This window comes from Solanum lycopersicum, chromosome 7, assembly GCF_036512215.1.
Source record: "Solanum lycopersicum chromosome 7, SLM_r2.1".
NCBI classification, from domain to species: Eukaryota; Viridiplantae; Streptophyta; class Magnoliopsida; order Solanales; family Solanaceae; genus Solanum; species Solanum lycopersicum.
In genome coordinates this window covers 61,241,208-61,256,822 of record NC_090806.1, presented here as the reverse complement: position 1 = coordinate 61,256,822, position 15,615 = coordinate 61,241,208, and positions in this window count along the sequence as shown.

Here is a 15,615-nt window from a genome sequence, read left to right as displayed (position 1 = left end):
TCACCTTGATATATTTTTATTAATCCTAAAAAGTAAAAGATTTTAGTATTCAACTTTAAATTCGAGAAAAAGTTGGTTATAACTTGTACCTGTATAATTCCCAACATGCATATTTATATTTGTAGTTTATAATATACTCAACAGATCTTCAATATTAATTATTATGAACAAACCTATATAAATTTTGTTTCTTTATGTTTGGTATTAGGTGCCTACTATACAAAATCAACATTTTAGAATTAGGAATCTCCTAAAATGGACCAATTTATATTTTATCTTAAAAAAATATGAGAGGACCAAAAAATAAAATATGGGTGATACATCAGACAAATATTTAGCAAACTAGAAAATGTGGGCACTTCATTATTGACAAAATAAATAAATCTTGATTTATGATGTGATTATTTAAAAGATAACTTCACATGAAGAAGGCAATCCACCGTGTAAAAAGGCTTTTGTCTCCTTAATATATATATATATAATATTATTCGTATAACAAATAAAGAAATTTGATGATATAAAAATTCATTTCACTAATGTATAAATATATATATATATATATCTATAACTTAACTAACAAATTCAGTGCACATATATAGAAGTAGTCACTTTGAGAGAAGTATAGGGTAGTATGCATGAGTCTTAGTTGATTCGATTCGAAACTTATAAAGTTTTTATAGTGAATTTTTCTTCGTTTGAATATCATTCTTAAATTTAAAAGTTATGTCATTCTAAGGTGCTTTCAAATAGATGAATCTTGTCAACATACAGAAACGATAAACTCCAGATTAAAATTGTAAAAATTAAAGAAACTGATGCAGTCATAAAAATTTGTATCGTCTAAATTCACATAGTGAAAAAAATTGTAATTTTTAATAATTTTCATTTCTCGTTATTGTTATTTGAACAAATAAAATTTCGATAAAACATTGATTATGATTTATGATCAACTAGTTGGTGTGACTTCAAAATGTCCAAACCTTGTGCATGGTTGAAAGTGACAATTCCACAAATAAATGTTAAAACTTCTTTTTTTCTAGCTTTCAAAATTTGAATGAATATGACATTTAACAATGTAATAAGGGGGCCCTAAAATTAGAAAATTTGTCATGGAAACATAACTCCTTCAATTTAATTATGTCCGGTTGAGTTAATAATTTTTAATTTATTCACACAACTCAATTTAACGTAGACATTTATTTAAAATTTAGACTGATATTTAAGTTTAAATTGATCAATAAAAAACATTACTACAACAACAACGACAATAACATATTTAGTATATGTTTTCCAGTTTAATACTTTATATAAAGTCATTTAATGTCATTAACTATCGATTTATTAATTTAGTCCTTTTGATATAACTAAATTCAATTCAAACCGTTCAGGCCCGACTAAAACTCACACAATAAATGTGGAATCAATTATCATTATTACTTTCATTTCCTTATTTTTCTTGTGTGGTTTGTCGTGTTTAAGAAAATAATGTATAATAGTGCAACTCAAATTACTACACGCAAACTATAATTTGCTTGTTTAGTAAGATTACAAGAGTTAAAAAGGTTTTGATAATTTTTTACAAATTATTTGAATTTTTTTCATATTAGGAGAAAAGTATAATTTTATAAAATTATATTTAAATAAATTTCAATATCAAATTAAAATGATTTAAAATCATGATAATCATGTCCAAACAGACCTATGAACACTTGAATTTGCCAAGTTTTTTCTTGAATAAATCAAAGAAAATCAAGTGACAAAAAGTACTTTTTGCACTTTTCAATTAAATAAAATAATTATTATTATACAAAAAATTAATCTCAGAAAGGGAAATGAGAACTCCTTTTCTCCTTTTTTATTTTTTTATATATATAAATGCTAAAAATTAGATAAGAATTTAATGGATATGTGAGCAAGTAGGATATTTTTCAGTTATTTATGCAAAAAAATAATAATAAGATTTTGAGTTTATTTTTCTGGTAGAACATACGCTTATCTAGAAAGCTTGCCTTTACGAGCAGATTCAATGAACATATATTTTTTTGAATATCATAAATATTTCTTTTATAAAGTTTGAATTATATCTCTCGAACAATCTCAGTATGTAAGATACGACATGATTTTAAGTGACTCTCAAAAATTATTTTTTATATCACGTCAAGAGAAATGATATGAATAAGATCATTGAGTTGCTCGTCATTTTTTTATACAAAGCTATGAAAAAATAGAGGTTATTTTGAGTTTTAATTTGTTAATAAAAGATAAATAAATATTCTTTTAATAGTAATAAAGCTGAAAATAATAAATTCACTTAAAAGGTGGTCAAATCCGCTTATTTGAATTATTAATTACGTGTCTAATTAATTAACAATGAATTTAGTTTTGTGTATTATCTCTCCAATAATATATAAATGTCAAAATAAGGCTACAGAATTTGACTCAAAATATCACATGCAAAAGAATATTCTAAAATCCAGGCAGGCAAATTAAATTAAACTTTGAAGCTATTTTGTCTCTCTAATCAAATGATTAATTTTTCCAATTAACAGGTTGTCACCTTTAATCTTTAGTTGTTTTGTTAATTATCTACCTAAACATGGGCCCATCTAATGACCTAATCCCGCATTAACACTTATGTCATTAGTCTTATAAGATGATTCATGTTTTTAACCATAAATCAATCATTTGAGAACACTAATTTTTCTTCTTATTTACTAATTAAATAATTACTTCTAGTTCCTTTATATGCTACATTGACTCTATTAGGTAAATAATTTACTACTCCGCTAATTATTTGAAAATTCAATGTTAAGACTACTATTTTGATCTAAACTTAATTATAGCTTTAACCAAAAGTAAAAAAATTAAAGCGGCTAAGAGAATTAAGGCATAATATATAAATGTATCATTTAGCTTGATTCAACTGATATCTATGTCTTTTAACTTTGGGTGTGCACAAATACACATTTAAACTTGTATAAAATTAAATAATTAGACACATTTATCTTATGTGGCGTCTTACATGACAATTATGTAGTGTCATACTGTCACGTAGAACGTGTGTATCTACTTGTTCAATTTTATATAAGTTGAAGTGACTATTTGTGCCTACTCAAAGTTGTTGGACATCGATGTAACATGAAATCGAATTAAAAGACACAATTATACATTATACATTTAAATATGAGTTAACTTGCCTTTTAAGCTATTTGGTCTAAGGTTGTGTGCCGGTTGAGTCGGTTTGATTTTAAAAATTATCAATTTATAGATATGCTAAACTATTAAAGAACTATTAAAATATCAGTTAATTAATTGATTACCAATTATTGATCATTAACGATTTCATTATCGATTTAACAGTTAATGTTTCACAAAAAAAATCATTAAAAACTAAAAAATGTGACAAACCAAATCTATTAAGATATTTCAGAATTTATCAAGTGATTTTGCGCTTGAAAATCAAGTTCCATTAAATTGAATTAACATTGTAAGATTAAGGTCTTTTATTCTCGTTCTTTTGGACTTTGTTATCATTATTAAACCAATAAATTAATAGAGTAACGTTTTTTCTTAATTCAAATTATCAATTTTGATTTGATTTTGAATCGCCTAATCTAATCACATTAATTTGTTATTCTCCTTTAAAACAAGTTAGAAATATTTAAAAACCAACTTGTAATGGCTAATAATTATTATAGTACAAAAAATTAGGTGATGGGCCAATTAGAAATTCAAATCCACGTCCTTCAAGCATTATATTGTTCTTTGTATGAGTGTCAACTCAAAACTTTAGCATTTGTCAAGATATATATTAAGGGTGTCACAATATGATACAATTTTGAATACACCTCGTATATATTCTACAGTTATACGATACGTGTTATGAAAGTGACTCATATATATCTTTATTGTTATATAAGTCACTTACCTAGTATTTCTACCATTATAAAAGGAACTCATATTTGGTTGGTGAGTAGAAAATATTTTTCGAAAACGATTTTTAGTGTTTGATTTATGAATGAAAAATGTTTTTTGAGGAACACCTTTTATTTTTACTAGAGTAGAAAATAATTTATGAAATTGAAAATATTTTTTAAAAACAATTTTCTTTGGGGTGGTGGTGGGGGTAGTTGGGGTGGGGGCAAGGGGAGGGAGTAGGAGTGAAAAAATAAAAATTTGAAATTGATAGTATTTTTAAAAAGCAAATTTTTTATTTGGGGGGTGGGGGTGAGGGTTGGGGGCTTATAGGGGTGGGTAGGGGGGCTGGCAAGGGGGGGGGGGAGGTAGGAGTTTAAAAACAAAAATTCATGAAGTTGAAAATATTTTTAAAAAACAAAATTAATTTTTTGGGGAGGGGTTGGGTTGGGGGGAGGGTGGTCAGGGATCGGGCGAAAAAATAAAATTTTGAAATTGAAAATATTTTGTTAAAAAAATTGATGTTTTTCCCCCCCAAAAAAATATAATATTTGAAATTGGAGAGAGCTTTGGAAAATATTTTCCTTAATATTTGAAGGGAAGTCATTTTCCTTAATTTTGAGGAAAATGAGTTGATTTGGAAAACATTTTCCAAAACTTTTGCCCCCAACCAAACATGAGAAAATTGAAAAATATTTTCCTTCATCCAAACACACTCTAAATTAACAAAATTTAAGGTGTATTTTAATCTTTTTCATATATAAATTATTTTTTGACTTTTTTTATTATCATTATTTGAGGTTTTTATTCCTTTTTTTCTTTCATTATGTAGTGTAAAAAAATCAAAACTAATTTTTTGGCGGCTATGTTGTAAAAAATTAAGCATCTATGATAAATTTTACAAAAAAATTAGTGAAACATAAATAAATTTGACCATCGAAATAATAAATTAAAATTAACTTAAAAAAAGTAAAAGAAATATGTGTGAGGAGGATCAAATGTACGTCATATGGATTATATATATTTTTAAGAAATTAATTTTAAAAATTAAATTTAAATTAATTTTTTTAGTTTCGCTGAGGAAAAGGGGTATATATTATTCTATTGTATAAGAATAGAAGTATATATGAGTCATTTCATAAAAAGACATATATCAGCTTTAAATATCAAAATTGAAAGAATATATCACGCCATTTTCCTTTATTAAAATAATAAATACAACTCTTACATATTTATTTTTATTTATACATTTTAGAAAGAGGATAAACGTCTAAATTTTTATTACATACAAATTATTTGTTTATTCCCCAGCTTTAACATTATTTTAAATTTATTTAGTTAGATGAAGTTCTATTTGGGTAGGATTTTCGTGTTATAAGAGGTTTAAATATTATTAAAAATTAGAATTAATATCATTATATTTAAGAATTTCGAAAGATAAAAACTTTTTACCAAATTATCGGTTTTATTAAGTAACTTGAGTTTCAAAATATACATATTTTCAAAATACTTTATTCTCCTTTTAGATCAAAGATGTGTGAATAAATATTTTCAACAAAAATATTTATCTTCTTTTTAAAAAAATCATAAAAGATAAAGTACAAAAAAACTTTTTTTATAATTTTAAATTTATCTATTTTGTTAAGTAACTTGAGTTTCAAAATATACATATTTCAAAATACTTTTATTCTCTTTTTGAATCAAAGATGTGTGAATAAATATTTTCAACAAAAAAATTTATCTTCTTTTAAAAAAATTCATAAAAGATAAAGTACATAAAAACTTTTTTTATAATTTTAAATATTCAATTTAATTAGCGCTAAAAAATATCCTTTCTCCATTAACAATAGTTATATTTTAACAATTTTTTTGTTTAAATATTTTGCATTTAAAAGATAGATGGATTTATATTGTCGGTAATTTAATTTATTTATGACAGTGTACTTCACAATTAATAATATTCCTTATAATAGGGTAGGAATATAGTATCGTATATAATTTTAAGTTTCTTCTCCCTCATTATTGAACTTGTCATTTTGTACATGCCCCTACTAATAAATATTTATTCACAAACTACTTAGTATGAGAAGAAAACATGGAATTAGTTTTTATTTAATGTTTGTTATTCATATTAAAGTTTGATTAAAATTAAAATTTTTGCTAAAAAATTTATTTGTGAGATAAAATATTTTATAATAAAGATGATTCCTTATAAAAAAAAATTCAAATTCGAAACTATTTTCTTGATCAATATGGAGTTAATATTAGTCCTTTTGAATAAACAGTAACATGAATACTTTATTCAACTTGTTTCTGGCAAACATTAATTATTATTATTTTTTTTTGTTTTTATATTGACATTATAAAATATAGGTAACAAACCAACTATAAATATAGGTAACAAAACCTACTATATAATACATTAAATTAGAACGGATATAAAAAAAAACCTCTATATTATTTGAGAATAAAATTTCAAAGTTAAAATCAATCATAAATATGGGTAACAAATCTAGTATAAAACATCAAATTAAAACGAATTTAAAAAAACCTCTATATTATTTAAGAATAAAACTTCAAATTAAATAATAAAATATATATAAAAAGTACATTGTCATGAATAAATTAAAATTTTAAGTTAGATTTTGGAAGTAATGGAGAGAGAAGTCAAATTCAATGATTTGAATGGTTGTCCAATGAAATCAAAATATCACATAACATCTCATGAACTAATTATATATCTACATTTACATCAAACGCGTTATAAATAAAAAAAAAATGTTATTTTTTATTTTTATTTAATTAATCTCTCCTTGTCAATATATAGTTGAAGGCAAAACATTATCCACAAATTCAATTTCATACTATTTCTAAGAAAGTGACAACAAACTTTTCAAATCAAATTATGAATCTCCTAGCCACACCAACAAAAACCAACCAAGAAAGTGAAAAGTAAAATAATAATATTAATAATAATAAATAAATAAATAAATATTTCATCTTCTTAAACATGTGAGTGAATTATATTTGAAATTTTAGTTTGAAAGGGTATGGGTCATATTGGCATTCTAAATAAAATATTTTGGTACTCAATTTGAATTATTTAAATTCCAAAATATGTCTTGTCGTTTACTTTGTTGCAAGTCTTTTTGATCAAAAGTTAAAATTATATCATTCGTAAATAACATATACCATAATACTCTAATCTTGAATATGTCGCATCTATACATTCATATTCAAAGCAAACAAAAATAGCCTGAGGGATGATTCTCGGTGCGCCACCATATTTACCCTTATATGCACCACCATATCCTAAATCTTTTCATTGTGTGAGATTTAGCAACTTGATAATCCTATATAATTGTTGTAATTATGATATCACCCTTATTCTTATATAATGGAGTTGTTATATAACATCTCCATTCTTTAGACATGTTTGTCGTCTTGAAAAATGATATGTAATAATTTATTCAATCAGTATCTCACATGTGCTCTTTCAAAATTTTCATCAATATCTCGTCTAATCTGATCTTCTTATCTATACGTATCCTACAAATATCACTCTTAACCTTCTCAACCCTTATTTATAATTATGACACCTCTTTCGATGCTCCACATCATCAAGCACTTAGTTTTATGAGCTCGCGTGATTAGTTTAACAGTGATATTTAAAGAAAAAATTACATTAATTAATACATTTTTTAAAAAATAATTATTGATTTTAGCGATACTTTTTGTTTATTATCATTTGTAGCAATACTGTGATAAATCTGTAATATATATTAAAAGTGAATTATTTATGCAATATATTTGCATTATAATTATTTTTGAAATATATTGTGTTTTGTTTGGTAAAATCATTAAAACTTGTGTTATATTTGAATAATAAATTGTTCTTTGTAATATGTATTAAACTTGTATTATAAATAAATTAAAGTGATCAAGTGATAAAAAAAAATTATTGCTATAAATGATAAATATTTTTCTATTATAGCATATTTATGTAAGTTTTCCATATTTGAATACATATTCTGCTTTATTAAATCTTATTAAAGATACATAACAATAATATAAATTTCATTTAGATACTCGAATCATGACCATGTTCAAATTGAGCATTCGAGTCACCATGATAAAAATATTTTTATTAGACGTACGCTTTCGACGGATAATTTGAAAAAAAACGCATATTCACTGATATTCATTATATCAATAAATCAATTACACCTAATACGTGTCTTCCTAATTAAATTATAAACCTCAACTTTAATCAAAACATGCATTGTTATAAATTCATTGAATGAGTGGATAGTCCATAAGGTTGGTACATGAACAACCATTCATATTCACTAGGTTACATGAACCTTTTTGGATAAGAATGTACCTATTTATTATGATACTTAATATGGTGACCTTTGGAGTGATTTCTCACTCTATAAATAGGGTTGTTCATTCACTATTGTAATATAGATACAGATGACACTTAAATACACTTGAATAAGAAGAAAATTCCCCTTCTTCTATCTACTTCTCTTGTCTTCTTCTCTTTATGATTATATTCTTATGAGCTTGATTTTATAACACGTTATCAGCACGAGTCTCTAGCCAATTAAGATTGAGTTTTACTTTTTCTTTAACTCATGTTTTGGTTGATCTCGTTATGAAGATCAAAGTATTATATGCATAAAATCAGGTATGTATTTTCTAGAATATTTTTATGATTTAGAATAAAATAGTATTCAGTCACTAACAATTATCAGGAACCGAAGACATATACTACTATTGGTTGAATATGACATGCTATACAAAATTTCTTAAATAGAAGAAGGTATAAAATTTTAATAGCATGAATTTGAATGTTATTTTGATTGTTTTGAAAGACTCAAAGGATGAGTCATGTTGTACTTCGATTTATTATACCGTTGGTTAAGGGTAAGACGATGAATTCAAATTTCATCGCACCAAAAGGGTAAGACATCAGGTTAAAGTCCGGATGCACCATAAAAAATATTTGAGGATAAGACGATAGATTCAAGTTCTATCGCACCAAAAGGGTAAGACATCAATTTAAGTTTTGATGCACCGTGATTGGGTTCAAGTCCCATAGAATTATGGCGTAAAACGCCTTATATGGATAAGACATTGAGTTTGAGTCAATGCACCATAATGATGATATAATGATGACTAGGCTTTGATGAAAAGTCTTGAAATTCGTTCTATTGAATTTGCTTCATTCCTTGAAAAGAATGTGGTAGCAACATGTGATAAATCTGAAATCCGCCTGTTAACTTGCTCCATTCAATCATATGAATGTGGTAGCAGTGAATGTTAGTCTGAAAGATGACAAATGATTAACGATATGAATAAGGGCGTGGAGGGACATAATTATAATAGTCATCATTGTGGTAATGATAAAAGGAAGAACACTATAAGTTCTTCAAATAGTCCTTCAAAATGTGAAGGCAATTTAAAATAAATATGTGAACTTAAAGTTCAAGGGATAATTCAGTTGCATAATGTTGCAAATCAGTTGCATAATGTTGCAAATCAGTTGCCAGATGAATGCACTGACCTTATGATATAATTCAGCTGCAAATGCTCCAATGTGAAGTCCTCGAAGGACAGAGTCTATGATACGCCGAAAGCGTAATAGACCAATTGATTCCAAATATAAAATTCCTTAAAGAAGGAAGGAGCAAATGATCAATATGGTCATGATAATGAGGCAAGTGCTATAAAAGAGCACATTGACATAACACTTCATAAAATCTTGAAAAAGGTTCAGGTACCTGAAATAATAAAAAATGAAGAGATCTCGATAAGTTATGTCTTGTTGGAATCGATATCAAATAACCGTCGACGGTATCTTTGATATGAGGTAGCGCTCAATGATATAAATTGTGATGAGGATCTTGAATTCAAATCTGTCATATAGTGTGAACAGATAAATGGTTGGCCAAGAAAAATGCACAATTCAAGTATATTTTGTTTCACTTAGAAAAGTGACATTTTGGACTGGTAGTCCATAAATCAAGGTATAATGTCAGTGGGGTACAAATAAATTATTATGCGATAGTATAACTGTAAGATATCAAATACGATTTGTGCCTTGGGGCATAAAGGTTTATCGCAAAAATCCTGACATTATTGGAGATGTTTTCTCCTTTGGTGGATGCAATGAGGTTTGTTTTGATCTGGCAACATATGAAAAACTTGAATGCATGTAATGAAAAATTGTAATGAAGGTTATATGAAAATCCTTGAAACAATCCAGGTGTCTGAAGCATATAAAGGTTTGAAAGAAACTTATCCAATAAAGCTTCAAGAATCCTTATATGGATTGAAATAGTCAAGGAAGAAAAAGGGTACAAAAGAATGACCCTAATTGTCCTTGTATTTTTATGAAAAGGTCTTGGTAAGACAAAATTTTGTCTTGACCTACAGATTGTTAATTTGACAAATAAAATATTTGTCTAACAGACAACAGTGCACATACACTGAAAAATTTTGATGCAATTTTATGTGGATATATCGCATTCATTGAGTACCCCAATGATTATGAGATCACTTGGCATAAATGATGATTCAGTTTGATCTCAAAAGAAGGATGAAGAGTTTCTTGGTGATGAAACTCTATCTTGGTGCAATCAGGGCACTAATGCATCTTACTAACAATATTTGACCAGATATTTATTTTGCAGTAAATTTACTGGCAAGATTCAGTTTCTCCCCGATAAAGGACATTGAAATGGTGTTGAACACATGATTGAATATTCTCAAAGGACCATAGTTATGGGCTTATTCTATTCCGAGGAATCCAAAACAAAATTGATTGGTTACGCAGATGCAGAATATTTATCTGATCCGCATAAAGTTCTATCTCAATCACGCTATGTGTTTGCATGCGGAGGCACAATAATATCCTGGGTATCAATGAAGCAAATGTTGCTCTGCAGAAATAAAAGTCATTTATGAAGCAAGTCAAAAGCGCGTCTGGTTGAGATAAATGACACACCATATTCAAGAAATGTGTGGTTTTTCTTTAAAAAAAGAATATACCAACCACAATGTACAAAGATTGGAGACATCATCACAAGAAATCAAGTGATGTTTTAATCAGGGGGAGTATAATACGCGTTGCACTCTTTTTCCCTTGACCGAGGTTTTTTTCCCACTGGGTTTTTCCTGGCAAGGTTTTTAATGAGGCAACAAATAGTGCGTATCAAAAGATATGTGTACTCTTTTTCTTTTCCTAGAATTTTTTCCCATGGGGTTTTTCCTAGTAAGGTTTTTAACGAGGCACATTATCTATGGACATCCAAGGGGGAGTGTTATAAATTCATTGAATGAGTGGATAGTCCATAAGGTTGGTACATGAACAACCATTCATATTCACTAGGTTACATGAACCTTTTTGAATAAGAATGTACCTATTTATTATGATACTTAATATGGTGACCTTTGGAGTGATTTCTCACTCTATAAATAGGGTTGTTCATTCACTATTGTAATATAGATACAGATGACACTTAAATACACTTGAATAAGAAGAAAATTCCCCTTCTTCTATCTACTTCTCTTGTCTTCTTCTCTTTATGATTATATTCTTATGAGCTTGATTTTATAACATGCATAAGATTTTACTACTTATTGAGATTAATATGTTTAACTAAAGAAAATAGTATATTTTGAGTGATTAATTTTATTAGCATAATGAATGCTTGACAACATACACAAAAAAATAAGTTCTTTTTTTTTAATAAATGAGTCAAATATATTTAATCTGAATATACACTTGTATCACATGTTCAAATATATCTTAAATATGATTAATAGAACGATATTTTAAAATGTAGTAGCTAAATTAATGTGGTGTAAATCTCAATAAACAAAACATAGACAATTAGAAAAATAGGGGGGAAAAGTCAACGATTTGAAGAAACAAAAGATGGGCATTTTCGTAAATCTAAACCTACGACGACAAACATATATTGCTCGCACAGCTACACTCTCGTTATTAGCCCTGAAATTGTTTACTTCGTTTTTCGAATTTTTTATTTATTTGTTAACGTAATATTTTAATTTCAAATATAATAATTAACTATAAAGGTAATATAATTATAATAGATTTTTTTTTTAATTTATATTATCGAAATTATGAAATATTATTTAATTGATAAAGAATATGTATTAATTTAAAGAATATTTTTGAGAATTAATGAAGGTTAATTTTAATTACAGTATCATCATTGTATCTTATAATTTATGTATTAATTACCCTTCGGGAGTGGCGCAGAAGTTTGAGCTTGGGACTTCCATGTTAGAGGTCCAAAGTTCGAATTCCTTACCAACAAACACAAGGGCACCTTCTAGGTCAAGTTCGTCGCACCAGGCATGGTGCGGGTTACCTCTCTTATGAATTTTGCGAGCTATTGCATTAAAGCGGGGGTTTTACCCTATGCGCACCCAAAGAATAGCGATTTCGAATTTCCCTTGTCATCAAAGAAATAATATATACATTATCATAATAAAATGAACATCAATAGCTTGTTGGAATACCTCTTCAAAACTTAGAAGAAAGTATACATACCGTCAGAAAAAAAAAATCTTGATAATAAAGTTAAAGACGATAAAATACCTTTGAAGCCATAGTCACAAGAAAACACTTATTTTTCATGTCATTTCATAAAAACAATACACCGTTGAATTTTTTTTGTTCAATTCAAAGAGACATTAAAACTTTTGAATACAATAAAAATGTTAAAAATAAATATTGATTTGAAATACTAATAAGACCTTATATTTATGCAGGATTTGTCTTACAGAAACATCTTTATTTGAGAGTGTTCCCGATGCCCTACATGAAGCCCCATCGCAGAGTCTCCATTTTCCTCTATCCGAAATAGTTGGGCAAGGGGAACCTTTTTTCATAAGAAGAAATGAGAGTATGGAGACCTCTATGTAGTGACGCAGTTGATTCGGCCTCCACTATTCTCAATAATAAATTAAGATTTCTTGCTTTGCTACAAACCCTATTAGCATAGCCAATTTGGTCGCTGGTGTGTTGTTCGTTCTAGCGATAGACTCTGAAATCCTCTCTCTGAAAGTCCTCTTGATATGATGAGAAAATGGCTAGTATTCAAGACTAGTCCCAAGAAATTAGCGAGGTTTTACCATTTATCTTAAATAAAAACAAAAAATCATGTTACTCTTCTATGGGGCCTACTTCTCATGACGATGTTGACGTGTCGTTCTCCCAATGCTTCCAGCAGTAATCTTTTTATTTTTTTTAGTTTTATATGAAAACAAAAGATGATTTGTCAGATATAGCTGTCGTGGGGTCCCTTTTTGGGTTTACACGTTTATCGAGGAGATCTCAAAGGGTAATAATAAATCGCAGGGACCGATGATTTACGAATTACGATTTGGATTTTGTGTGTGGACCCCAGAGAGAATAGGGGTACTTTTGGTATTTCTATTTTCGTTTTTTTGGTGGCTCTAGGGTAGGCTTGTCTTTTATGATTTTTCTTTTCTTTTTTCTTTATGGGAAAAAGCAAAAAAAAAAATAAATTTAAAAATAGAAATGTCAACATTGAGTGGATGTTATTTATTTTGGATTATTATATATTATGGTGTAAGTAAACTTTCCATTGATATTTTCTTCATGTCATATCTTTATATGGACTCAAATAATGAACTTCAAATACTCTCCATTCCTATTTAATTGTCTACTTTAAAAATAATACACATATTAAGATATTAATTATTATTATAAATTAATTATATTTTTATTTTTAATTTAAAAAATTATGCAACTCTCAAGTATAATAAATATATTTTTTGATTCCAAAAGGTATGCATTACAATTTAATAGTATTAAAAATTTTCTATAATTAAATAAGGACATATTAAAAAAAAATATTGTTCTTTCTTAATTTGTTAAAATTGACAAATAAATAAGGAAAAATATAAAAAGAAATATAGATAAATATTAAAAGATATTATTTATGGTTATATACTTCCGAAGGATGGACGAAGTTGAATCATAAATCCTTTGGGAAACTTTGCTATTTATGTTGCAACTTTAATGTTATATCAAAAAAACTTTAATAATTAACCTTTTTTTTTTTGTTTCTTAATGTGAAAATTACTCATATGGTATATTTAGTTTGAACACATTTTCAAAATGCAAGATGCATTTTTACTAAATTAACCATAAATAAATAGTGTCGAAGTAATATGATTTCTTAATTATGTAAAAAATTATTTATTTAAATAAGAGTTAAAACTTTATTGTTGATCCCCTTTATTATTTAAGTAAAAATTTATCTATTTTGGACAAATATTTTTAGGATATTATTATTATTTTCTTAAAGCATTTTCCTTCAAATTAAACGTATCAAAAAATGACAATTATATATTTTTTTCTTTTTACCCTCCACGTTAGTTGTTTTTCATCAAATCATTTTCTAGGACTAAAATTATAATACATCAATTAATATATTTACTATGCTAAAATATTTATACATCTTAACTATTTTTTTTAAGGGACGTGTAAAACAATTTTGAAATAATCAAGCAACTGAATAATGTGTTAGAGTTAGCACATTACTATACATTACTCTCTCCATTTCATATTATGTTAATTTTTGAGGTGTTTCACCGTCTATAAGAAAAGTAAATTAACACATAATTTGAACTTAGTTTTTCATGTTTACCCTTGTTAATAATTATTAAACTTATGATTAAAATAATTAAATATCAATTAATTATTAATTTCAATACTAACTAATGAAAGATAAAATTGAAAGAACACTCTAAGAGTATTCTTGAAAACTGAACAATTTAGTTAATTCATAAAATAAAAAATGTCTCAACAATTAACTTAATATGAAAGGATGAGAGTACTATACATCGAAAGATTTTTACGAATATAATTGTGTTTAATCTAACTACTTGTTGACAAATTAATTACATCCAAACTTCATAGATTAATTTTGACTTTGTTAATTGATACTCCATCTCGATTGGAAATTATAACAGCAGTTGAATAAGGTATTCAACAAAGCATATGCCAAATAAGTAAAGATTAGAAAGAGAAAAAGAAACAAAGACTAATTACTTGCAGAATAATCCATTAGTATAATAATTAATACTACTTATTATAACAATAATAATAATAATAATAATAACAACAATAATAATGTTGATAAGAATACAATCTTTAGTAACTTTTTCTATTACTATGTACTAGTGGGCTTTATGATTGGTTGGAATCAATACCAAAAAAAAAAAATTAAAATCCTTAATATGGTAGGGTCTCTAATTAATCAGTGATTAGTACTCTTTAACCAAAACCAATAATTTCACAAAAAAAGTCATTAAAATTTTAAATAGAAAGAATGTTCACCAATTCTTATACGCTAAACTTCTAATTCTATACAAATTAAAAGAGTAAAAAATATTAATAGAAACAAAAAATACATACTTCACATGATCACAAGCTAAGTATACGGCGATACAAATTAATCTTTCATCAAGAAAGTTCATCATCTAAATATATACATACATAAATAAATAAAATAAACTCATCTATATAGTTTGATTTTTCTACGAAGGATGTACGGGTGATCTTCTTCCTCCCCTGTCAATTAACATTATTACTAGAAACAAAAAAATTTCTTATCATGAATCGATAAG